Source organism: Salvia hispanica, chromosome 2 (assembly GCF_029641045.1).
Source record: "Salvia hispanica isolate PSC_SH4W2 chromosome 2, Shi_PSC_v1, whole genome shotgun sequence".
In the NCBI taxonomy this organism is placed as follows: domain Eukaryota; kingdom Viridiplantae; phylum Streptophyta; class Magnoliopsida; order Lamiales; family Lamiaceae; genus Salvia; species Salvia hispanica.
In genome coordinates, this window is record NC_142693.1 from 6406089 (window position 1) to 6420470 (window position 14382).

Below are 14382 nucleotides of genomic sequence, written 5' to 3' on the forward strand. Positions count from 1 at the left end.
GTGAATTAGAGGATGAAATCTATATGGAACAACCCGAAGGGTTTGTAGTGCCCGGACAAGAGAAGAAGGTATGCAAACTGGTTACGTCCCTCTATAGATTAAAACAAGCGCCGTTGCAATGGCACTTGAAGTTTGATAATGTGATGTTATAAAATGGGTTTAAAATCAACGAGTGTGACAAATGTGTCTATATTAAGAGCACTGATAACGGGTACGTTATAGTGTGTCTCTACGTTGATGACATGTTAATCATGGGTATTAACACTCAAGTGATTAACGAGACAAAAGCCATGTTAAAGAGAAACTTTGACATGAAAGACATGGGTCTAGCCGATGTAATTCTTGGAATGAAAATTCTAAGAACATCCGATGGAATCATCTTAAACCAATCTAATGAGAAGATATTGAAGAAATTCAATGCCTATGATGGCGCGCTGGTTAAGACTCCAATTGAACTCAATGTTCACTTGAGCAAAAACAAGGGCGAACCCGTTGCACAAGAAGAATATGCACGGGTCATTGGGTGCATTATGTACATAACTAATTGCACTCGGCCGGACATTGCTTGTGGCGTGAACAAGTTGAGTCGCTACACGAGTAATCCAAACAAAGAGCATTGGAGAGCTCTTGTAAGGGTTTTGAGATATCTAAAACATACTCAAAATCATGGGCTACACTTTTCGAGTTACCCCCCGGTACTTGAAGGGTACTGTGATGCGAATTGGATATCCGACAATAAGGACTCACTTTCAACAAGTGGATACGTCTTTACTATTGGGGGTGGTGCTGTCTCGTGGAAATCCACGAAACAGACATGTATAGCCCGTTCAACTATGGAATCAGAATTCATAGCTTTAGATAAAGCTGGGGAAGAAGCCGAATGACTTAAGAACTTCCTTGAAGATATTCCAGGTTGGTGTAAGCCAGTGCCTCCAGTGTTGATTCACTGTGATAGTCAAGCCGCTATCGGGAGGGCAAATAATGGCTTCTATAACGGTAAGTCTCGACATATTCGTCGACGACATAATACCGTAAGACATTTGATCACAACAGGCGTGATTACAATTGACTATGTGAAGTCAATAGATAATCTAGCGGATCCGTGACCAAATGAATAAGTTGATAGAGGGAATGGGTTTGAAATCCACAAACTAAAGAATTGTCATAGTGGTAACCCAACCATGATGACTGGAGATCCCAAGAACTTGGTTCAATGGGAAAACTAAGCTATGAGAGTTCGTGAGAAACACTCATCTACATCTATTCCCTAGAGAGCAATAAAGTGTTTGAAAACTTGCCTTGTGGTGAGGATATGTCTATGACTTTTAATGATTCCTAAGGATCTCAAGGAGATTGAGTTCTCAAAGATACCGAGTAGGGCAAGATACTCGAGTAGGAATCACCTATGTAAGTGTGAAGTGTGGCCGCTTCAAATACACACTTATGAATCCAAAGTGGTATCCAAGGCCGCAAAGGACACAAAACGTGTGAACGGATGAGGTTGAGGTGTTTAAGTGTTAACACCATTGTCTCGGTGCACGCCGTGGGGGACTAGTTCAAAGCATCGCGCTACTAGGCCGCATGTGTATCCGATGGCGTTGACTATGGAAGGTTCAAAGCTAAAAGCTACCTATCCTTATGCTTATATACCTTTCGAGGGTTGAGCTTGTGTCTGCATGCATTTGCATTTTGGCTATTTCCACTCATGTGGGGGATTGTTGGAATCTATGCCCGGTCAATGAACTTTGACCAATTATAATTTCAACAAGACATTTAATTTTTTGAAATTAAATGATATAGCGTCGATCTACGTTCGGAGTAGATGACCGTGGTATATTCATTTTCTCAAATCTGATTCCCGGTGAGTGAGAAATAAGAGATTAAAGTTGTGCAAAATTGCGAACTTAATGAGCTACGAGAGAAGCTTAGGGAATAATTAAGAGAGTTAATTATCCCACATTGGAAGTTACAACCTTATTAAACTAGTATTTAATAAGAAGGATTATTACATGGAATAATTATAGTGAACTAAGATGAGCTTTAGAGCCCACACGCGCGCGCCGCCGCCACCGCGCGGCCCGCCGCGAGCCTCGAGCCCGAGCCCGTGCTCATGATCGTGCTCGTGCTCATGCCCGTGCCCGTGCCCTTGTCCTTGTCCTTGAATCTTGGCAATTGGTCTTTGGGTGGTCTTTGGGCTGTTCTTTGGCCTGGTCGTGGGCTTGGTGCTTGGGCCTAGTTGTGGGCTTGGCCCAAGGCTAGTGGGTCTAGTTCTTTTTAGACCAGCACCCGTTTCCACGTCAGTGAGCCAAGCGGGATGCCAACTCGTCAGTATGACGCGGTAAGCCAACGTGGCTGAACACGTAGTAATCCACGTCATGACCGATTCTAGAAGCTTCCTAGATTCAGCCTCTCAGCTCTGTAACGTTTTGTAACGCTTCGTAACCGACGACCGTTACGGTCTAGCATTGATGACATCCATTATGGCCGTTGACCCCCTGCAGTGGACCGAGCCTATAAATAGGCTAGCCATTCTATGCATACTACACACATCAAACACTAGAAATCATTCTGCATCATAAGCTCTCTCCCTCTCTGCATTGTTTTTCTGTCGAAAGCTCTGCCCTCTCCTCCATTCAGTTCGCTGGAGCTCTGTTGATTGCGGTGCTGCTTCATCAGAGACGCTACCCGTTTTATCTTTGGGGATGAAACGTCAATCCAAAGAGCACTACCGGAGCGTATCTCGTCTTGCGGAAAGAGGCCTCCTCGACTCGGCTAAATTCCTTTTCAGTTTATTTGTTTCGAATTTTCCTTTGTAATTTCGATTCAGTTAGTTCACTTGTATTCCTTCTTTTAGGTTGTATTACGCCCGGTTTATCTCTTGTATTCCAGAATCCAATAAAGTTAATATGTGATTTGTATCCTAGTTGGTGATGTATATATGATGGATGAATCTACAGATAAGTAATTTGTTTTTATTAATGTGCTCAGATTGCTCACCTTCTTCATCAAACCCTTCTTACGCTTCTTGTCAGAGTCATTGGTAATGTAAGTAATAGTCACCTTCTTTCTCGTCATTGTTTTTAGATAACAGGGATTTCTTGGTGGATTTTGGGCTATGTTTGTGTGTATATATATAGTTGTGGAAAGCATGAGATTTAACTGAACTTGAATTTGCTTAAGCTCCTCTCGGTATCACGAAATTGAGCATGCCGAATTGGAATTGGGTCTTTAAATTCCTAACCCAAGGTTTGGTAAAACAAAAATTGGAATTGGTATTGAAATTTCAAATCTATATCTTCCCAATTCCACTATTTGAATTTCTTTTCACACGGGGATAATTACAATTAAGATAATTAATTATAAAATTGGGCACATTCACACAGAAACACACATTGCACACTCTACACACACTATCTGCACAATGCACATACTATGCGCACACACACATTGCACAAACTATACACATACAATGCACACACATTGCACACACATTCTACGCACATATTTTGCAAACACTAAACACACAATGCACATATGCTACACAAACTACACATTGCGCACACACTTCATATAATTTAAACATTCCTTGTAAACATGAGGAATGCCCTTAAGTATAGGAATTTCCTTGTTATCTTTATATAATTTATATGTCCTTGTAATCCTCCTAAGTGTATTTGACCTCCTAAAACATGAGTTAATCTAGAGATGAACACTTAAGAAATGTAATTGATTTTGTGTGATACGGAATATAATTGATTTTGCGTGATACAATTAAGGAATGTAATTGATTCTTTTCATATAATTTATAGCATTTAATTCTATATATTTGCAAAAATAGTCAAGTTCTATCAGTGGTCTAACCGGTCCAATCAATTTAATCATGAATCGGTAACTTCATTACCACACCCTAAAACTCACCAACAAAAAGAAATCATTGTTAAACATAAATGCAATGACGAGAAAGAAGGTAACCCTCGCCTACGTTAAGAATGATTCTGAGAGAAAAACGTCATACAAGAAGCGAAAGAAGGGCCTGATAAAGAAGGTGAGCGAGCTGAGCACCCTCTCTGGTGTGTCAACCTGCGTCATCATCTACAGCCCTTACGACCCCGTGCCGGTGGTATGGCCAACTCGTTTAAGGTTAAGTTAATGTGTGATTTAAGGTTAAGTTAATGTGTGATTTGTTTTAATTAATGTGCTCAGCTCGTTCACCTTCTTAATCAAATCCTTCTTTCGCTTCTTGTCAGAAGCCTTTCGCATTGAACTGAATTTGAATTCGCTTAAGCTCCTCTCGGTATCGTGAAATTGAGCATGCAGAATTGGAAGTGGGGCTTTAAATGTTTGGTAAAAAAAAAAAGGAATTGGTACTGAAATTTCAAATCTATATATTTCCAATTCCACAATTTGAATTTCGTATCACACAGAGATAATTACAATTAAAATAATTAGTAATAAAATTGGGAAAATTCACACAGAATGACAAAAACACATACTGCACACACTCTATACACACTGTCTGCACAATGCACATACTATGCGCACACACACATTGCACAAACAATACACACACAATGCACATACATTGCAAACACATTCTACACACATATTTTGCACACACTATACACACACAATGCACATATGCTACACAAACTACACATTGCTCACACACTTCATATCATTTCCTTCAAATTTTATTCAATAGAATTTGAATTCAATTCTATGTATCAAAGAGACCCTTAGCATTGTCTTAGTTGTTTCAATTACTAATTTCATAACTGTTTTTCTTGTGTCGGTTAGTTCCTAGTTGTATTGTACTTCCTTTGTCCCTTGTTTAGTGATTCATATTCCTTTTTAGGATATCCCGAGCTAGGCGATTCATTTCTTTTTTTAGCACTCTTTCTCTTACTTTTGCTTCTATACTTTTTCCTCTATCTTACTTTATTTTCTCTACTTAACTAACAAAAATTCACTTTCTTAAAACTCGTGCCAAAAAGTAATGCCTCACTTAGTGAGGGACGGAGGAAGTATGTCTATGGTCTTCACTTGTTGATTATTTACTAAACATATACTATGTTTTATGAGGAAATAAACATTTATTATGATGATATTGGCAAGGTACATGTATTAAATCTTGAGCCCTTTTTCTCATTTTTAGAAAATTGTACATACATTTTATATTAGACCCTTTTTAAATTATACATACAGTTTTATAGACTAATAATGTAGTGCTTTTGTTGGGAGTTCCCCACTATTTAGGACTTATTGATAGTAGGTTTTTCGCCTTGTTGCTTTCGTATGTGGTTTGCATCTTTGCGGCAGCCTTGTCATTTGTCGTATTTAACTTATGCTTTTGGCTTTCGGTAGTTTGATCCCTTTTTACTATATAGAAAACTAATACTTCCTCCCTCCCATAATAGATGTTACACTTTCCTTTTTAATTTGTCCCACAAAAGATGTCACATTTCCTCTTTTGGAAAAAATTCCCTCTCACATCAATTATAAAATTATATTTTTTCACACCACTTAATAAACAAAATAACATCTCCTAAAATCTCGTGCCATCTCCCAAATGTGACATCTACTATGGACGGAGGGAGTAATAAAGTGGAACATCAACGTGCATATTTATAGATACTAATTAATTAGTACTCCCTACGTCGCTATTACTTGTCACTAGTTTCCTATTTAATCCGTCCGCCAATACTTGTGACACTTATTTTTCAACCCACTTTCTATTACACCTTAAAACCCGCGTCGGGTCGACTTGAGCCAAGTATTGGCGACGGAGGGAGTACTTACGAAGAGTATAAAATAACGGCAGATTGATGAGACCTCAATTTCCTCTACTAATTACTAATTTCCTCTTGAGCCAAGTATTGGCGGACGGAGGGAGTACTTACGAAGAGTATAAAATAACGGCGGATTGATGAAACCTTAATTTCCTCTGCGAAATCAAGAACATATCCTTTTTAAATATTAATTGTTTAAATTTGCATTAAAATATTATACTCCCTCCGTCCCATAATAATTTGCACTCATTCCTTTTTAGTCCGTCCCATAAGAATATGCACTTTCTAATTTTAGAAATTCTTTTTATTTTAACAATACTTTAATTACTTGTTCTCTCTACCCATCTCTCACTTTCCCAATTTTGCATTAAAAGCCGTGCCGATCCCAAAGTGTATATTCTTTGGAGATGAAGGGAGTAACTTGCAACCACAATCGGTAAGCGAATCAGTGAAACTATTGAATCATTTCTCATTTTGCCATTTTTTTGTCCAAAAAAGTAGTCACAAAACAAAAATGAAAATCTATAGTAAAGATCAATTTTGGTCCTGAACATATGATCAAAATATTAATTTAGCCCAAAAAATTTACTTATTAAAAATGGGTCCATACAAATGAAAATGTTGCCGAAGTAGTCCTTTTTTTACGGTTCCTGTAAAAAACTAACAGACAACGCTAATTCCAAAGTGGCATGAGCATTAGTTTTTTGACGAAACCGTCAGAAAAGGACCACTCTGACAAGGATTTTATTTGTTATGGTCCTGTTTCTCAAAAAGTGAATGTTTTAGGCTAAATTTGTATTCTGGTTTTAGGAGTGTGTGCAGTGTGTGGGTAGTGTGTGCAGTGTGTGTCCAATGGAGCAAGCTACTTTGTTGTTGAAGCCTGTGCCATCATCTATAGCCCTTACGACACTATGCTGAAGGTGTAGCCATCACCGTTTAGGGCACAGTCCGTCCTCGCCCGCTTCCGCAAGCTCTCTAACATGGACCAAAGCAAGAAAATGGTGAACCAGGAGAGCTTCATTCGGCAGCAGATTGATACGCTCGGATTTTGCACTATTTTAAGGCCGTTATTTGGTCCGTTTTTTATGTCAAAGTCACTCTATACGTCCTTTATTTACATATTTTGTCTATTTTGGTATTTTGACGTGTTTTGTGAGAAACGTGCATAATTGAGCCGAAATAGGGAGCCAAAATGCAAAGTCTGAAAATCTGGAGTCAGACGGTGACCGGTGACCGCCGCAGACGTGTGCGGCGACTGCCGGCGCCCGGTGGGCAGATCAATGCAGCGGTCCGCCTGGGAAAAATACGCTTGGAAGAGAAGTCTCGCCCGGCGACTGCGGGAAGTCGTGCGGCGGTCCACCGCCGAGGAAACAGACTCTCTGGACTCCAACGCGGTGACCGCCGGCCAAGGTGCGGCGGCCAGCCGGAGAAAGGCGGCGAATTCGAGATGCCCTAGATTTGCTCCAAGATTTACCATATTTTGAAGATCTTTTCCTTCTACAACAAGGATTGGCTTTTCCCTATAAATAAGACCTCAAGCTTCATAAAAAAGATATAGCTTCTACTTGCAAAATAATTCATAGAGATCAAGAGCTAGAGTACTTCACTTGTGCAAGGAGTTGGAGATGGATTTTTCAAGAACATCAAGAACGACAAGGATTCAACCTACAGGTTTTATTTGCTTTAGTTTTATGTTCAATTTTTCTTCCCTTCAATCTATGTGTTTAGCTTATTTCATCATGTGTAACTAAAATCATAGGATTCTAGGGATGTGTTAGTAACAACTTTGATTATACAATTCCAATTTTCTATTTAATATCCGTTTTGTTTTTACTTTGTTTCTTCACTAAGTAGTTTTGATGTTGCATGATTGAGTGACACAATCTTGTATAAAGATTTAATATAGCTCGCTTCATAACTGTGACAGAGTTCTAGCGAGTTAGATTCACTTAGTAGACGCTACAGTTAGCTTCCCTTAAAACGGCACTGTTAATTGAGAGTGAGGACTTTTCAAGGGTCTTAGGAGCTTTTTTGGAGTTACGTGTTAGGATTGACAACCCTAATTTTGTAATCAACGTTTGCATCGCATGAGCATAAACTAGGTGACTCGTCCTTTCAAAGTATAAACTGTGCTAGGGTATTGTAGTTTGGAACTTGTATAACCATAACTGTGAACGCACATCCCTAGGATTCCCTTATCTCTATCGATTATCTCCGTGTTTTATTTGCATTTAGTTGTTATATGCTATTTATTACTTTCAGTTTTCAAAAGTTTTCCAAAACCTACTGCTTTTCCAGATAGTAATTGAGTCTTAGTAGAGGATAGACACTTTGTGTTTGCCTTCCCCGTGTTCGATATCCGGTACTGACCTTTGGCTATACTATATATACTCTATATACTTGCAGGTTTATTTAGTGCTAAAAAATAGTGCATCAAGTTTTTGGCGTCGTTGCCGGGGAAGACAATTCACTTTGGAGTGATATCTTCAAACGGATAATTTTGCTACTTTGGATTTTAATCGCTTTTATTTTATTTTTATTTTTATTTTTATTTTTATTTTTATTTTGTTATGGATTTCCTGTAGGTATGGAGGATCCATATGGCTATGAGCAGCAAGGGGAATTTGTATACTAGAAATCACGTTTCGAGTAATTGAATACTGTAAAACTCTTATTTTATTTTCCAATGAATAAAACAGATTATTTTTGTCATAATGTTGTTATGTTTTACATTTAATGGATGTTAAGACATGTTTAAATGTATAAGTTAACTTAACAAAGTCTAAGTCTTTGTTTTAGTAGACCGGTTGTGGGCGTCGTCCACTTTAAGGTAACACGGTCAGTTCTAAACAAAGAAAAAGATGAATTTCACAACCTAGATGGAATTTGACTATCCATCGAGAAAGGTTGCAATGTCAGTCCGCATATTTCTAAGCCTTACTGAAATAAGATGACATTGGTGTGGTATAGCACTGAACGGATCTAACAGCAAGACTTGTCCTTGGGCTATCTACTGAAAGGCGAGGTCTTGATAATATTTGTTTCTTAATCAATGTAGGTTAGCATTGAGCATACGGTATTGATTATGCATTACTTTGACTTATCAAATGGTGCGGGTTTTTCGTAACCCAATGATCCTGATATATTGGGTAGTGGTGATCAATATCTAGCGGTGCTAGGATTGCTATTATATTGAATCGTGCACGAGGTGAGTCTCGTTTGATAATGTCCTCAAGAGGAGCGCGAAAAAAGGTTTTATTATTCGGAACCTAGCTACTTGGAGTTTGATTACTCTATGAATAATAAATAAGCGTTTCATGCTAAGTCCACTCTTGGAATTAATAAGAAGTTAATTAATTAAGTCAATAGCAGACATTAATTAATTAATGGACATTTTAATCTTAAGCGCGGAAAATAAAAGTTAAACGGAAACCCGGATTACTTGTAATTTCGGATTTGGATGGGGAGAGTTCAATATTACTTCTGTAGTGGCTGCTCGTAATATTCCAATTATAACTTATATTAAATTGTGGGTTCAATTTAATTAGTAAAAAGTAAATTGGATGAGCCCATATCCAAAACCTTCCATAGATCCCTGTCTGGGCCCAAAAGGAACTTAATATAAATAGGAGAATAAAGGAGACAGAAACAACACAATTTTATTTCATAAAATTTTCGAAAATTTTCGGCCCCCTAGCTGAAGGAGATTTCGAATTCAACTCCTATTCCCAAAAGGATTTCTTCTGTCTTCTTTATTTAAGTCCTAGTATTCTAGTAAGATCAGCCCACACTGATATCGGAGTACAGTTCGGGAACCAGAGAGAAGATTTGTGGTCTAGTATTCAAAGCGTCACATGGAGAAGCTGCTAGCCATCTTCAATTCTTTGGAGAATTAATTAGGTATTTTTCTGCTCCGTAGAAAAGCATGTTTTAGGTTTCAATATTCTAAAGCATGATTAATTCAAGTTATGAGCATGATACATGTAAGAATTACGCGAATAGATTTTGTCTAAATAATCTTATAAATAGATCTGATTATTATGTGATTTATTGGTGTGATTAATGATTGCTAAATTATGTTAATTCATGCAAATTAATTAGCGTCCACCAGCGCTTCCGCTGTCAGTTCCTTCAAATATGTGCAGGTATAGAGGATCAACCCCGCTCTAATTGGGAAGAATCTGCTGAAAATCTGCATCGCAGAAGTTTTCGAACATAGGAATGTGACGAACCAGCGGTTGAAAAATCTAGAAAGAAATACAAGCACCTTGGAAAGAGGGTTGGCAACCCTTGTTACTCAAGTCGAGATGCTGGAATTTAACCTTGGGATCCTAGCCACGATCATAGGAAGCAGGAACACTCCAGGTACGCTTCCTAGCTTGCCAGAAGTAAACCCGAAAGGAAAGTGCCACGCCGTTCAGCTGCGTAGCGGGACTACATATCAACCTCCGGAGGCAGGAGACCTAGAGGGGAAGAAGGGAGGCGGAGAAGTCGCCTGACAACACGTCTGTCGAAGACGTGCGGCGGCCCGCCGCACCCCAACATGGCGACCCACCGTCTACACCCCAGCAGATCGAGATAGACTCTGGATTGGTCACTGATGAAAACCCAGCGGCCGACACACCCCATCGCGGCGGTCCGCCGGCTGGGCAGCAGCAACCAGACATGCCCCCACATAGTAGTGTTACCATCCCGTATCCTCAACGATTGAAGAGCAAGAAACTTGACGCTCAGTTTGCCAAATTCTTGGAAGCAATGAGCAAAGTCCACATCAACATTCCACTGGTAGAGGCCCTGCAACAAATGCCCAATTACGTTAAATTTTTGAAAGATATGGTGGCAAGAAAAAGGAAGTTGGGGAAGTACGAGACAATAGGCTTAACAGAGAATTGCAGTGCTATCATCCAAAAGGGACTACCCACTAAACACAGGATACAGGGTAGAGCGTTATGTGATCTAGTATCTAGTATTAACTTGATGCCTTTATCTTTTTACAGGAAACTTGACGTTGATAGCATCCGCCCCACCTCAATCACGTTGAAAATGGCAGACCGAAGCACAACAACACCAATGGGGATAGTAGAAGATGTTTTGGTAAGGGTTGGAGAATTTATTTTTCCAGCTAATTTTGTTGTGCTTGACATGCAGGAGGACAAGAAGGTGCCCTTAATACTTGGAAGACCGTTTTTAGCTACTGGGGGAGCCATGATAGATGTACAGAAAGGAGATCTTACATTGAAGCTACACGATACAAGCATTACATTCAACATCTACGACGCCCTGAAATTTCATGGAAAGGAGGGGGCAGAAGGCTACCAAGAATGCAGTGTCATCCAAGTCGTCACCAATTGTGTGGGAGAAGTGGAAGTCACCTATCACCAAACCCAGGATCCTCTCGAAGCTTGTCTAATAAATTCCTTCACTCCTAGTAATGACTTATCTTCTTGTGATGCTAACGTGTGTGCCATCATTGCAGAACTGGAAGTGCTACCGGAAAAAATCCCTCAAAAGGGAAACACATTCTTACCATTACGCACTCCCGAAGAAGAGGTAGAAAGGAAGAAAACAGTGGGAAAGCCACGGGGACCGCCCAAGGTAGAGCTAAAACCTCTCCCCGAACATCTCAGGTACGCATTCCTAGGGCCGGATAACACTTACCCGGTTGTTGTGTCCGCTGCGTTGAGTGAGAAAGAGTGTGAGAAGCTCTTGTGTGTTTTGAACAAGTATAAGTCTGCCATAGGATGGTCTATTAGTGATTTGAAAGGAATTAGCCCAACCACATGCATGCATAGAATTTTACTTGAGAAAGGGCATAAACCTCGTGTGCAAAACCAACGTAGACTTAACCCTATCATGAAAGATGTAGTTAGGAAAGAGGTGATAAAGTTACTAGATACAGGGATTATCTATGCAATATCTGATAGTGAATGGATAAGTCCTACGCAAGTAGTAGCTAAGAAAGGGGGGATGACGGTAGTGCCCGGCCAGGATGGAGAGATGATAGCCACTAGGGTAGCTACCGGTTGGAGAGTATGCATTGATTATAGGATGTTAAATGCAGCCACTATGAAGGATCATTTCCCTTTGCCTTTTATTGATCAAATGCTTGATAGGCTAGGGGGATATGATTACTACTGTTTTCTTGATGGCTATTCTGGGTATAATCAAATCGCAATTGCTCCCGAAGACCAACATAAGTCTGCTTTCACATGTCCTTATGGTATTTATGCTTATAGGAAGATGTCTTTTGGCTTGTGTAATGATCCTGCTACTTTTCAAAGATGTATGATGGCTATATTTCATGATTTGATTGAGAAAGTGATGGAAGTTTTTATGGATGATTTTTCTGTGTTTGGAAAATCTTACGATCATTGTCTTGACAATTTAGCTAAGGTTTTGCAGAGATGCGTAGAAACTAACCTTGTTCTCAATTGGAAAAAATGTCATTTTATGATGAAATAAGGTATAGTTCAAGGGCATAAAGTATCTTCTGCAGGGATAGAAGTCGATAGGGCAAAGATTGCAGTCATTGAGAAACTCCCACCTCCATCCAATGAAAAAGGAGTAAGAAGTTTTCTAGGACATGTAGGCTTCTACTGGAGATTCATCAAGGATTTTTCTAAGATCTCTAAACCTCTTTGTAAACTGCTTGAGAAGGATGTGAAATTTAATTTTACTTCCGATTGCTTGTAGGCTTTTGAGACCTTGAAGAAAGCTCTAGTAAGCGCTCCTGTCCTCATCACACCTGATTGGAGTCAACCATTTGAGATCATGTGCGACGCAAGTGATATTGCAGTTAGCTCAGCTTTGGGGCAGAAGAGGGACAAGATGTTTAGAGTCATTTATTATGCTAGTAGAACTTTAGATTCAGCTCAAGCTAATTATACGACTACGGAAAGGGAGATGCTTGCTATTGTTTATTCTTTTGATAAATTTAGGGCCTATCTTGTTGGAACTAAGACTATTGTTTATACTAACCATGCAGCTATTAGGCATTTATTTGCGAAGAAGGATGCGAAGCCCAGACTTACCCGATGGATCTTGCTACTCATAGAGTTTGATGTGGAGATAAAAGACAAAAAGGGGTGCGAGAACGTGGTAGCGGACCACTTGTCAAGGTTGGAGCACCCGGTGGAAGGAGAAGATTTATCTCAAGAAATCAACGAGGACTTCCCAGATGAGCATTTGTTCTTCACTCAAGCCACCTTCCCATAGTACGCCGATATTGTAAATTATTTTGCGGCAAAGGTACATCCACCAGATCTTACTCCTTATCAGAAAAAGAAATTTTATAGGGATGCACGATCTTACTTTTGGAATGAGCCCTACTTGTTCAAAAGATGTACAGATACTATACTTAGGAGATGTATCCCTCAAGAGGATTGGGCGGCTATAGTTGAAAAGTGCCATTCGTCTCCAACTGGAGGCCACTTTGGTGTGCAAAGAACCGCGATAAAAATCTTGCAGAGTAGATTTTATTGGCCTATCATTTTTCGCGACTCTGCTAGCTTTGTTCTCCAATGCAATGAATGCCAACGGACGGGGGGAATTTCTAAGAAGAAAGAGATGCCTATGAATATCATCATTGAGGTAGAATTGTTTGATGTATGGGAGATAGATTTTATGGGACCATTCCAAAAATCAGGAGAGTACCAATATATCTTACTTGCAGTAGAATAACGACAAAGCAAAAACCTACTTCGAGTAAGTCTTAAACAACTGGGCACCCGATAAAGCTAAAAGCACTTATATTATTAGTGTTATTATTTAGAAAAGGTATATAATTAATATAATTGTATGTACAAGTGCTCTAAAAGTGTTAAATATTTCATAGGTGCATCTTGCGAATATCATGATAATAAATGTTTGTTTCCACTTAAAATATATAAGGGGCAGCAATTAACTCAAAAAATCTAGAATTCAAGAGATACATTTATACAATACAACTAGGCATTAACAAAATTTAGTGAGTCAGGTCCGTCAATTATTATTTCTATTGTAACAAACTTTCAAATTTAATTTTATAGATAAATTGACAAAAAATTTGTATGTACAAAATGCCCTCAAATTTTAAACCTCCTCAAACATGAGGAATGTCCTTATTATCTTTATGTATAATTTAAACAAACATGAGGAATGCCCTTAAGTATAGGAATGTTCTTGTTATCTTTATACAATTTACATATCCTTGTAAACCTCCTAAGTGTATTTGGCCTTCTAAAACATAAGTAAATCTAGAGATGAACACTTAAGGAATGTAATTAATTTTGTGTGATACATTTAAGCAATGTAATTGATTTTGCGCGATACAATTATGGAATGTAATTGATTTGTTTTCATATAGTTTGTAGCATTTAATTCTTTATATTTGCAACAATATTCAAGTTCTATTAGTGGTCTAATCGATCCAATCAATTTAATCGTGAATCGGTAACTTCACGAATTTGGTTACCGATTGTAAATATTGATTACAAGTTAAAATCTTTTAGTTAAATTTAAAAATTGATATTTAAAAAGTATATGTTCTCGATTTAGTATCAGAAATTAATGTATCATCAATCCGCCGTTATTTTATACTCTATGTATATGTACA